The following is a 13,170-nucleotide window of genomic DNA, read 5'->3' on the forward strand; positions in this document are numbered from 1 at the left end:
CTAAAATTTACTAAATGTACATACTCAAATTTACTCAACTTTAGGTCATCAGATTTTAAAAACTAGATTAATAATCAAGTTCTTCAAGAATACCAACTGCTGTGTTTCCAATACCAAAACAACCTTATCAAGTGATCATTTAATTACAGCTTTTAAATGAAATTTTAAAACACGATTTATTCATGATCAACAAGGTTCATCCACCCTTCTTTTTCTACAACTATTTGCATATCTGTAGGCCTACTATTTATTACAGCCTTTCTCATAATTTTTAGTGTAGGCTTAACAAGCATACAGTTTTAAATCTTTCCTTAGGAGACTGTCTGGCTTTTCTCATTGCTGAACTCAACACAAACCTTATTCTCTTATTAGCATTCTTGCAAAGGAGTTTAAGTAATAATAGTTAAGAAAGAATGTTTAAGTTTGATAGTACTTTAAATAATAGACAATGATCAGAAGAGGAAAAAAAATGTGTGGGTATTTTGGTTAAGGTTTTCAAAACCTGAATCATCTTTATTCTCCACCTTGGCCTGAACAAAGAATAACTATAATGAAAATTTGGCCTATGTGGCTTTCACACAAAGTGTTATTTCTTTCAGTTACATCATATATATAATTTTTTGTTGTTATTAAAATGCAACAGCTGGATCTCACTATTGGCTTTCAGATCAGTAAAATCAGAGATTGCCCTTTCTTTGTTTCCTTTTTAGTGGACCTACAGGAAATAGAGTTCAGAGCGTGTGTACCTCACTCCTTATAAGAAAACAGCCTATATAATTTTGCAGATAAGGAAACAACTCCTTCAGTTTCTAAATACCCAGTATATAGTGTTGTTATCAAACATCAAAACCTGTATGCATTTAAATTTACTCACGGGTTAAATGAAATTACACGTAGTTAATACCTGCCACTTGTAAAGTCTAATCTTATCTTGGGAACTCGGATTTTGCATTCCTTAACTAGTGCACTTAAATTTGCAGTTGTATTATCCTATCTTTTTTTTTTTTTTTTTTTTAAGTAGATGAAAATAAGACACAGGTCTTTAGATTTCTCTTCATGTCGATAAAGATCTAAACAAGCATTTAGTTATACTTAGGGGCAGCTGTTGAAATGTTCTAGGGTACAAGAGAGGATCTAAGAAAATAAAACCCACTCACCTCTAGCATGATCAGCTCCATTTTGTATTTTCTGTACTCCCCAACTATGATAATTCCAACCAAACTGTATTCTGGCCTTATTGATCTGGAAAGGGGAAAGCAGGTATTATTATGAAGCATTCAGAGGATTTAAGAAGATTTGAAATGTAGTTACTATAGAGCAGTAGTTCCTAACCCCTTTTTGGTTTTGGATCCTTTTTAGACTATAATGAAAGTTTTGAACCTTCTCTCTATAGAAAAATATATAATATGTATATATGGGTATATGTTTTCATAAGTTTCAATGTATTCTTAGACCCATCTAGATATCCATAGACTCTCAGTTAAGAATCTTTACTATATGGCCAACAAACATACAAAATTAGTGAAATACCAATTGAAATAGTATCTAGTTCATGTAACAAAGACAAGATTGCTTTATTATTTGAAATTAAAATAAAGTAATACAATGTGAGTTTCTAAATAAATGACTTATAAATAACATAAGTATTATAAGTCAGAGGAAGCAGAGACCACCTTAAAAATATAAAAATAAAGAAGATACGTGAGTATATACTGGATATTTTCAGAATATCTTATGTAATGGGGATAATGTGATTTCACCTAATTTACATCCATATTTGTTTATATGCTAGATGGGGAAAAAAGAGCTTTCTTCCAGAAAAAAAAAATACCACTGTCAATGAGTATGACATGCATAAAATAAGTGTAATATAAATAATCGTATTTTCTTCTCACTCTCTATTATGTGTTAATGGTATACTTACTGGTTATTCACGAGGACCTATCTTCACCTGCCCCTTACCTAGCTATAGACTGTCAAATCATTTTTTCCCCCCTATGTAACACAGATAGCCATTAACACCATGCCATCTGCTTTAAATGTAAAATCATTTAGAGATGCCAAGCAAATCTGCTGATTAGCTCAGGCCAGCCTACACCAGATTGGAGAATGGGAAAGTAGTGAAAGACACGCATTACAGATTAAGACTGGGTATAAAGAGAAGACTCTAACAACCCACCCCCACCAAATATGCCACACAAATGCTCAGAGACTAGAGTTCCAAACTAGACTACCCAGGTGAAACTACAGAGTTTCACAGGAGGCAGCTTTATGTGTGTGTGTCAGTAGGGCAAGATGTGAGGGCTGGCAGTAAAGAAGTCTGACAGATGAGGAAACATGGGGAATATTAAAACCAGTTTAACACACTTGCCCACACCTTCCCCCAAGCCGCTTCCTCCCAAGCTCCCAGAGCACTGGCAGGGAGGTTGAGACACTCTAGACTTGGGGAGGAGTCCTGAAGTTTTTCAGGAACTTTGCTTTCTCTCCCAAGGACATCCGTTGTCCTCCTCTCCTCTTTGCCCAGGGCCAACCTCAAGCTCTCCCATTACATGAGTGCTTTTACCCAAAGTGTGGTTCCTCTTCCAGAGCTGTCAGCTTTCTGGCTATAGCTTGGTCATCAGCCCCACAAGGGCGCACAAATGCAAACCTCAGCATAGGATGACTCATTGTGCCTGATACTTTTTTGCCTTTTTAGTCCATAGTAGACAATTACCTTGACTATAGTTATGCCAGCAGGAGCTGCCTCTGTGTATGTGTGTGTGTGTTTTTTCTAAGGCAAAAACTAGTTTATATCTTTGTTCAAAGATGACCTTAGCAGGAGACCTTTTTTTGGACTTGATTGGCAGATCAAGCCATGTGCTAACCTGGTATGTCTGGGAAGCAGAGCAGGACCAAGGCTGCAGGGCCTTGATGGAATTTCTGTGCTAGGAAGGGAGATAGACATTTGACACAAATATCTCTATATCTTGACAATTGCGATACGGTAGGAAAGTACAGGCACCTATGGGACTACAAAACCAATCCTAAACCAAGCAGGCATGGGGAGGTAGTGAGGTCACCTCTAGGAATGCCTCCCCAGTGGAAACATTTGCACTGAACCTTGAAGATTAGGTAGATGAGCCAGTGCTTTTGCCCACCTTGTTCCATGAGAGCAAGACTGTTTTTTTACTGTTGTATTACCCATTGCTTGCTTCCTTGTAGGTAATCAATAAAGCTTTCTTGAATAAATGAAAGAATAAGGGGCTCCCAACATCTGTTTGCTCTGTCATCCCTCTCCTTTCCTACCACAGTGGTTCCTGTTCTCTCCATTCCCATACCAATTGGTATGTTATTTTTAAAACTAAAAATACTCCTTTTTATCTTATTATTATTCAATTAAAGTTAGAAACATTTAAAATCCCCACAGATGCGAATGCTAGAACAATGAAATAAAAGCTCAAGATCTTTTCTGCCCCAAAGCTCTGTGGAATAATCAATTTTATAAGTGTTTAAAAAACAAAAACTATTTGGAAGGCTGAAGCAAGAGGACTGCACGAGCCCAGTAGTTCAAGGCCAGCCTGGGCAACATTGCAAGACCCCCGTCTCCTAAAACAAATACGTAAATAAAATTTTAAAAAGCAAAAACTAGGCTTCGCCGTGCAAGTTTATAATAAAAAGTTATGCACTGAATATATACTTTAGCTATATATTTCAAAGACCTCAAGATAACGTTAAGACCAGGCATGGTGGTTCACGCCTATAGTCACAACACTTGGCAGGCCAGCTGGAGAGGACCACTTGAGGCCAGGAGTTAGAGACCAGCCTGGACAACATGGTAAGACTTCATCTCTATAAAACATAAAAAAGCCAGGCGTGGTGGCACACACCTGTAGTCTTAGCTACTTGGAAGGCTGAGGCTGGAGGATCACTTGAGCCCAGGAAGTCGAGACTGCAGTGACCCATGTTCAAACTACTGTATTCCAGCCTAGGTGACAGAGAGCGACCCTGTCTTTAACAAAAACAAACAAACCAAACCAACTTTGAATGAGCAAAATTAAGCAACCAAGTGTGTTTCCCTTCTCTAATGTCATTAAGCTTTGAGTGTGTTTTTACAGTAATTTTTATTTTCTTATGTATGGCATCCTAGATTGTATGACTTTAACATAATTCCAGATGGATTTATTATCATGAAGCCTATTTTGCAGACTATTCAAGCGAATTTAGCCCAAGAGCAAAAGTTAGGTAATTCCTTAAATCTGAAATCTGTCCTCCGAAATACTCACTTCTCTACTCACCGCTTAAATGGTTTTCAGCGAAGTGGCACTTTAAAAATAAGCGCTGCATGCTTTACCTCTGAATTCCCTTCTCCAACGCCATTTTACTCCCTGAGCTGCTTTCTTGGCAGTTTGGGGCACCCCTTGCTGTTTGTGCCTGTGATAGTCTGACTTCCATCTGCCGCTCTGCAGCCAGGAGCCTGCTGTGCTCCCTTCAGTCACATCTTTCATGCCTGGCCATTCAAGCACCTTTCATCAGGTCTCAATGGGCCTGGGTAAAGGGCCCTCCCCGCTGCATCCACATGAGCACATAATCTCCCAGGTAGCCTCCTCCTTGAAGCACCTCCAGCGCATGTGTTCGCAAACAGCAGGACATCACTCTCTACTGGGTTCCTAATCCCTCAGACACACAGAGGAAGGAGGTCGCAAGGCCGTGAAAGTGAAAAGAAAAGCCAGGGGGCGGGTGAGCAGAGGGAACACAATGTCAGCGCCTGGGCCCTCCAGCGGCTGCTCCACAATCATCGCCAGCTGCAGCCCAATTAAGCTCAACAGGTCACAGGTGTTCCAGACAGAAGATGCTTTTAACAAAACCACTTTCTTGAAAATACCTAAGACTTTTTAAAGCACTGCAGCCCATTTCTTTTGGTAGATTCTTTAAAGCTATTTAGTACCCTTGAAATACAAAGAAGCTGAGAAATACATTTCAGCCTCAGTGGAAGGCGTGCTTGCTTCATGCAAAACAGCGGGGGCAGCAGCCAGGCTGCCGTGGCCGAGCCCAGAGACAGCATCTCTGCCAATGCGTGGAATCAGTTTGCAGCTGCAGAATAAGGACGTGAGGATGTCTCCCTCCTCCAGCTTGGTCCCTTCTGATACTGTAGCCTGAACTGTGCAGTTCACTCACTCACGCAAGAAATTGCTGCATGGCCATGACCTTGTGTGTACTCTTAAATTAGTCTCTAGGATGCACTTGTAGTTTTCCTATGAGCTTTTAAGCAGCCCTGCCACACGCTGGTTAAACTAGGTGTATGAATTCAGCTATCAGGAACTACTTTTCATCTTCTGACACATTATTTAAAGTGCTGGCTTCATTTTCTCCGCAGATCCAAGTGCTCCCTGTGCCTGCCAGAAGTGTGGGGAGGGGATGACAGAATCCAAGCAGAATTTAGGTAGCTGTTTAAGTCACCTTCGGACCTTTGTTACCCTTCCACCTTTCTTTGAGGATCTCGATAATCTCTGAGAGGCAGTTAGGAATGTAGTGGGGAAGGTCAAGTTAGAATTTCGGCATCCCTATTGGAAGGGAGTGGTTCTTAGTTCCCCTACTCTACAGGCGCACTTAGAGCGGCATCCCTTCTTCCCACGCCAGCGTGCCACTCTCATGTGTATGTTTGCCTGTTGTCATTATTGTAAACTGTTTGCAGCCAATAGCAAGGACATGCTGACACTACCCAGGTCTTATCTGGAAATGGAAGCAACTGCTTAAATTTACAATTGGGTTTCTAATCCGTCAATGCACCAGAAAAGCCCTGAGTACTACTGTGAAACTGAAAAGAACACGGGAAGGAGAGTTAAGCACAGCGGGAATGAATACCCAGAATAGGGCCCAACGTTTTTCAGCTTTTCCTTCCTGTTGATTAGTTTTTGGTAAACAGTCTTTGCCTTGACTGTTACTCTTTACCACGTCATTTTTTTAAATTATTACTGCTTGCTTAGAAACCATGTTGGTTTTAATTTTCACAATACGCCTGTTTCTGTTTTGCTAAGCTGAGCCACCTGTTTAAACTCTTCTTGTCTCATGAATTGAGGGAAAGAACCGTAGGCAATGTATAAGAGGTTTCATTTTTTTCCACAGTGAAGTAAGACATTGTTCTTATTCTTCATGGCATTCAGAATTCTGCACAATTGCCTCTTTTGCCCTTTTGCATTTAAAAGTGAGGTAATTAGATTTCCCAAGGTTCAGTGGTCAAGAGCCTTCTCATCCCGCGGAGCTGCTTCCCCACACTGCTCACAAGTGGAGCTGTCTCGCGTAATCCAGTTATTGCTATATTGTTATTATAAAGGGACTGCTTTTTCAGAGAGCTAGCATAGCATGAAACTTTATACTTATATGTCCCTTTGCTTTCATTGCTAACTAACTTTTTTCCCCACATTTGAAACTAATTACTATTTTATTCAGTGTCTATGAGGATTTCTAACATTTTTGTTAAAAATCTTTTCCTTTCCTACATCTTAGGAATTCATTTCAAATATGCCTAAATCCTTCATATTGTGAGCTCCTGCCTTTGTTGTTTTATGTTTTTGTCAGATATTTGATCGTCAGATCTATTATTACTGTTGAACAAATGGAAATAAAATTTGTGACGTGTTGGCACCAAATAAATTAGTGTCATAGCCACTGAAACAAAGGCATGTCTTCGTCCATCCCTGACAGTGAGATCTTGGGCCCACTCTGCTAGTTTTTTGTCTCATTTTCTCATTTCCACAAGCAGGTAGTGTTTTTACCTTTGCAAAAAGGTGCATATATATTTTAAAGCTAGGGTATCAATTTTTTTTTCTTTCTTTCTTTTTCTGAGATGGGGCTTCACTCTTGTTACCCAAGCCAGAGTGCAATGGTGCGATCTCGGCTCACTGCAACCTCTGCCTCCTGGGTTCAAGCAATTCTCCTGCCTCAGCCTCCCAAGTAGCTGGAATTACAGGCATGCACCACCATGCCTGGCTAATTTTTTGTATTTTTAGTAGAAACGGGGTTTCACCATTTTGGCCAGGCTGGTCAGGTATCAATTTTTTAGTCAAAATTGAATAAGATGAAATACTCAGATTTACAGAGCCAACCAAAACGTTTCTGTTTTTACAGCCTAATAGCAAAAGCAATCTTGCTGGTAGTTGGCTAATAATTCATTTCTGTGATCTAGTCTGCAGCCTATGGGGGAAGAGGACAAGATGGTGAAGGGATTAGGGAACGCTTCCAAAATCCTTTTTGCCAAAGAAGTTAAAGAGCTTGAGTGACCGAGGTTTTCTTTCTAAACGAGTCAGTTTAACATTCCAGACAGTCTGTGATTCAAACTTGTCTATTCACTTATACATCCTCTCAGCAGAGTTCTTTATGGCCTCATGGGAAAAATTCAGCTGAATTCCCCCATCACTGAAACTGTTCCAGACTTTATCTACTTTTGCTTTTTGATTTTTAGAGACAGAGTCTTACAGTGTTGCCCAGCGTGGCCTTGAACTCCCGGGTTCAGATGATCCTCCCATCTTAGCCTCCTAAGTAGCATGACTACAGGCCCACACCATTACACCCAGCTCCATTTGCATTTTGAATGTGATGTCAGCAGAGTGATGAGCTTGTGGTGGTCCCTGGGTTCGGTGGAGACACACACACACACACACACAATTATCTCATTAGGTTTTCCTATAAACTTTATAGGTAGTAATGAGAAAGGTCCTAGTTTAAATTGAAGGGTTTTTTCCCCTTAGTTTCTGTAGTATTCATTCCCAAATAGAGAGAGAGATGTTGGCAAATTTATCTGAAAAGACCTCACTTTTCCAAAGCTTAACACAGAAAGAAAAATCCCATAATCTTAGGTTAGTTTCATCAAGTGAGACAATAAATCGCCATTTGCATAATTTTATTTTAGCAAAGATTCCATTCTAATCCTCCAAAACAATCTACAGTCATGCGCCACATAATGACATTTCAGTCAACAATGGACCAAACACATGATGGTGGTCCCATAAGATTACAATATTATATTTTTGCTGTACCTTTTCTATGTTTAGATACACAAATACTTACCATTGCATTACAGTTGCCCTCCTACAGTATTCAGTAACATGCTGTACAGGTGTGTAGTGTAGGAGCAATAGGATAGACCCTATAGCCTAGTGTGGAATGGGCTATTACCATCTAGATTTGTGTAAGGACACTATCTACACAACAATGAAAGCACCTAACAATGCACTTCTCAGAACATATCCCTGTTGTTGAGCAACACATGACTATATGTTACTACACTGTTTGTAAATTTTCTGAAGTCGTGCTCAATTCCAATGCAGTTTTATTTTCTATGACAGTACAACAAAGAAGCTCCTGTTCCTGTGGGATATATTTTGATACCTAAGAAAGCATCTCTCAAATATAACAAAAGCATAGTTGTATTCTTGCTAGAATTTCTAATTAATGTTAGAAATTAGTTCTACAGAAAGAACTAAATGCAGGGTAGTGCTCCAAACTGAAAACATAGCTTGAGATGAACGTATATCACAGTATTAAACAATTTTAGTTATTTACTTTCTCTTCATTCCAAGAACTTAAGAAGACCTGACAACATCTAGATCAGGGGTTTCCACCTCCAGGCCATGCACCGGTACTAGTCTATGGCATGTTAGGAACCAGGCCACGCAGCAGGAGGTGAGCAGTGGGCAAGCGAGCATTATCATCTGAACTCCACCTCCTGTCAGATCAATGGCGGCATCAGATCCTCATAGGCGTGGGAACCCTATTGTGAACTGTGCATGCGAGGGATCTAGGTTGTGCACTCCTTATGAGAATCTAATGCCTGATGATCTGAGGTGGAACAAATTCATTCTGAACCCCCCCCCCACTCCCCCACCCCCTGTCCATGGAAAAACTGTCTTCCACGAAACCAGTCCCTGGTGCTAAAAAGGTTGGGGACTACTTACCTAGATTGTATGAAACATAAGTAATAAAAATACTGTAGATTGGCCATATCTGGGAAAGATGCACATAGCATGCATCTTTTTGAAAATGTACTTGTAGTTAAGTAACTATTCAGTTCAGCAAACATACCTTGACTATTTACATATCCAGAGCACAAGTGCCTTGGCTGCTGCCACTGTTGCTGCCCTTTGACTCCATTAAACACACTGGCCTTCCTTCTGTCCCCCGGGCCTCTCCCCATCTTCTCAGAAACACAAAGAATATGTTTATTCCTTGTGTTTCTGTCCTCCACCCCCTTCCTTTTCCTATTTTGGAACAGGGGAGAGCAAAAGTAAAAAGCTATGCTAATAAGCAAGAGCCATAATGTGCCCTGAGTGAGTTGTTTGGTATCTCCCAAAGTATGTGCCAAAGATCACCAGTAACCCATTTACAGATATTCTGCCAGAAACAGGAAGGGAAGAGTTCTATGGGAAACAATGAGTGTCATTGTCCATTCTGGCTGCTATAACAAAATAACTTAGAATGGGCAATTTATAAATAATACAAATTTATTGCTCACACTTCTGAAAACTGGGAAGTCCAAGATCAAGGTGCCAGCAGATTTGGTGCCTGGTGAGGGCCTATTCCTCATAGACATACCTTCTAGCTATGTCCTCACATGGTGGAAGGAGCCAACCAGCTCCATCAGGCTTCTTTTGTAAGGGTACTAATTCTGTCAATGAGCACAGAACCCTCACAACCTAATCACCTCCCACAGGCCTCACTTCTTAATACTAGTAGCATTGGAGATTAAGTTTCAACATATAAATTTTGGAGAAAAACATTCAGACCATTCCATTGGCTTAAAGAAAATCAAACTGATCATCATTACTAGCCTTTGTAAAACCTTTAAAATTCTATTGTGCACCATGGGGAACAGAATATATACAGGTTAAGTGTCACTAATCTGAAATCCACAATGCTCCAAAATTCACAACTTTTAAGTACCAACATAACACACAAAAGAAATGCTCATTGGAGCATTTTGGATTTCAAATTTTCAGATTACAAATGTTCAACCAATAAGTAAAATGCAGATATTCCAAAATATGTAACATGTCCCAGGCATTTCAGATAAGGAATAATCAACCTGTATAGTGTTGCCTAAAACTTATTTGACCATGGAACACTTCTGAACAGACACTGATTTCTTAAGGGAAATGCTGGCATGGGCCATGAGAAGAACAGGAGAGCTGCACTTTTCTTGGGAGGTGTTATGTCATATCTTGGAACTCAGGCCACAGTAAGTGGCTCCCAGAGCAAATAGAAACCAGCCATCATGGACATCCTAAGAATTGATCTGTTTCCAGATCTACCATTTTATTTGGGGTAGGAGAAAAGAACCAATAATCCAGTCAATGCTTTTGCTTTTGGAATTTCTACTAAGAAGCCTTTTCATGAGGAAAAAATAAAAACAAAAGGAACTTTTAGGAGTTGCGCTCTGTCAGCTGCTTGTGCATCAGCTGCTTGTGGATTTGGTTCAGAGCTTTAGAGAGGACTGGCATTGACTAGCTTTCACTGTCATTGTGGCCCACATGACTTTGAAAACACTATCATTGTTAATTTTAGTTATATTTGATGGTAGAATTATTATTTTTTAAAAAAATTTATCCCATCTACTGAGGCTAGTTCAATGTAATCCGTGTTTTCTTCTTCCCACCTTGCTGTTTTTCTGCTCGTTTTATTACCGCTAGTCCTTTTCCTTACCTGTATGCATGTCTCAGTTCTGTTCTTCACACTTTGGTTTCCAAAGCTGTAATTTATTCCTTCTCTCCACACTAAAGCCCTTTCCATTTGCCTCCTTGACAGTACTTCTAATACCATGGCACACACGGCATTTAACTTATGTGCATCCACTACTGGTTTGTGAGCATGGGAAGACAGGTGCTAAGTCTTAGATATGCTTGGATCTTCCACCTGGCTTCATATAGTTATCGCACAGAGTAGCTATTCACTGGATGTTGATTAATGAAAGAATGACTGGCTAATTATTTGTAGTGTCCTGTTTACATTTCCCTCAGTTACTGGCTGTATATTGCTAAGTAAATGTGATAGGAAAGTAAGAGTGGCAGAAGAAGATGACCTTATTGACTAGTTCTTCAGAGCATCCTTTATAAATAAAAATAAACAGAGTAATGTCTATTGAAGCAAGTGTTGAATTCAGGCAGTGTTTCTCCCACCCTAGGACATACAGACAGCTGCAGTCCTTCCTCTACACAGAAGAAGACACGTTCATATGAGGTCCTTGAGTACCCATGTTTCTCTTTTCATTAACTCTCAAAAGTTCTCTAGGTCATCCCTATCTAATCCAAACATTAGTGATCTGGTCAAAACTCTGTCCAAGTTTTCTATATCTCACAGTTTCATAGTTCTCCAAGCTAGATGGAATGGTTTATTAAGAGTCAGGGGAGTACTAAATATAGTAGGAGAATTTTTTCTCAAATGTTGACATATACTAGAGGCCCCAAGTTACAAACATCCACACTTCAAGTGCTCACTACTTCTCTAACCATAACTGATCACTAATACCTGCTTTGTCACTACCATGTAAGCTACCACAAAACAACAATTTATAGCTCATAGAAAAATCTATAGAAGCAGGCCGAGCGTGGTGGCTCACGCCTGTAATCCCAGCACTTTGGGAGGCTGAGGCGGGCGGATCGCGAGGTTAGGAGATCGAGACCATCCTGGCTAATATGGTGTAACCTCGTCTCTACTAAAAATACCAAAAATTTACCCAGTAGTGGTGGCGGGCGCCTGTAGTCCCAGCTACTCAGGAGGCTGAGGCAGAAGAATCGCTTGAACCCAGGAGGTGGAGGTTGCAGTGAGCCAAGATTGCACCACTGCACTCCAGCCTGGTGACAGAACGAGACTCTGTCTCAAAAAAGAGAAAAATCTATAGAAGCAAATGTGAAGGAAAGAAAGTGGATCTTCTAAGAGGAATTGCCCAGGGGAACTGACCCTAAGGACAGCCTTCTAGGCCCTAATGATATAACACTTCCCACTACCTACATTTATTTACCACGCTGGGTTAGGCTTCCTGAGGTTCCAGTGATTACAGGAGTACAATCATTTCTTCTTCTGCCAGTTTGATTACTTTGTGTTGAGAGTGGAAGCCTATCTGACAATTGGTTCCCTTCCTCAGATATGCCAGCTGGGCAAACCACCCATCTAGCCATGTGAACCAAAACCCAGAAACTTTGAGAGGTTCCAGGCAGCCTTTTGGTTACCTCTCTTTTTCTCAACCCCCTTCTTTTTCCACGCCCCACCCCAGCCACCATGGTACACACGCTCATCTGACCACTCTATTGGATGTGTTTCCATCTGACTTTACATATACCCCTATTAGCAAGACCACTGCTGTGCAAAAACAGGGAGACATCAGTCATATAGCAAATGAATTAGTACAGTAATTAGTCTTTGTGCACTCACATAGTAGGTGCTCAATAACTGTTTCCAACCATTATGTGCCAGGCTCTGTATTCTCTGAGGGAGTCTCAGCTATGAGGTTGGGGGAGGTATGCAGGAGACAGAAAGAGAGCTCCGCCACCTGGCAGGAAATGTAGTGCTCTTTGCCTCTTCCAGTGATTCTTCAGCCTTTTTAGCCTTGCAACCATTGCTTCAAATTCTTGTCCAGATGAAAGAAGTGCTGCTCAGAGAGGTGTGGGAGGGGACTCTTCCCACTTGGTCCCTTCACCTCCCTTTGTAGAGATCCCCTTAGAACACAGTGGAACCATCGGATAGCCAGTTTACCATGCTGGGCATTTCACAGGCTTTTACTGTGCTTATTAATTATCACATTCTTGTTTTCAAAAGAGCTCTTTTTGCACCAGAACATGTGATAAAGTGGTTTTACTAATCCCTTGAAGTTTTGTTTTTTCCTTCAACAAGATGATAGCCACTCTCTTTTTTCAGAAAAACATTAACATGCATAACCACTATAGTTAACTTCAGTGCTCATTAATGAAGCCCAGAACTAATAGTTACATTGTGGTAATTTGACAAAGCCATCTAAATCTATGCATGTTTTTGAAAGCTCCCTAAACATGCTGCTAAATCCCCTAAAAAGCTACTAAACTGCTTTGGCAGCCATTAGCCTAGCATAAGCAGAGGAACTCTTTTCAGTGAGTGAACAAACAGAGAAAATATGCTGAATGGCTGGACAAATGTGTTTCAGCTGGCCCTTTCATTTACCGATATAAG

The 13,170-nt window shown here is 40.4% G+C and overlaps 1 protein-coding gene across 10 annotated transcripts in view; it reads left to right on the forward strand.

Annotated features, from left to right (window-relative positions):
* Positions 1 to 13,170, forward strand: part of AFG2A (AFG2 AAA ATPase homolog A) — a 396,759-nt gene that overhangs the window by 344,052 nt on the left and 39,537 nt on the right. The gene's annotated exons all lie outside the window — the stretch shown is intronic.

The sequence above is a fragment of the Macaca fascicularis genome, chromosome 5 (genome assembly GCF_037993035.2).
Source record: "Macaca fascicularis isolate 582-1 chromosome 5, T2T-MFA8v1.1".
NCBI lineage: Eukaryota > Metazoa > Chordata > Mammalia > Primates > Cercopithecidae > Macaca > Macaca fascicularis.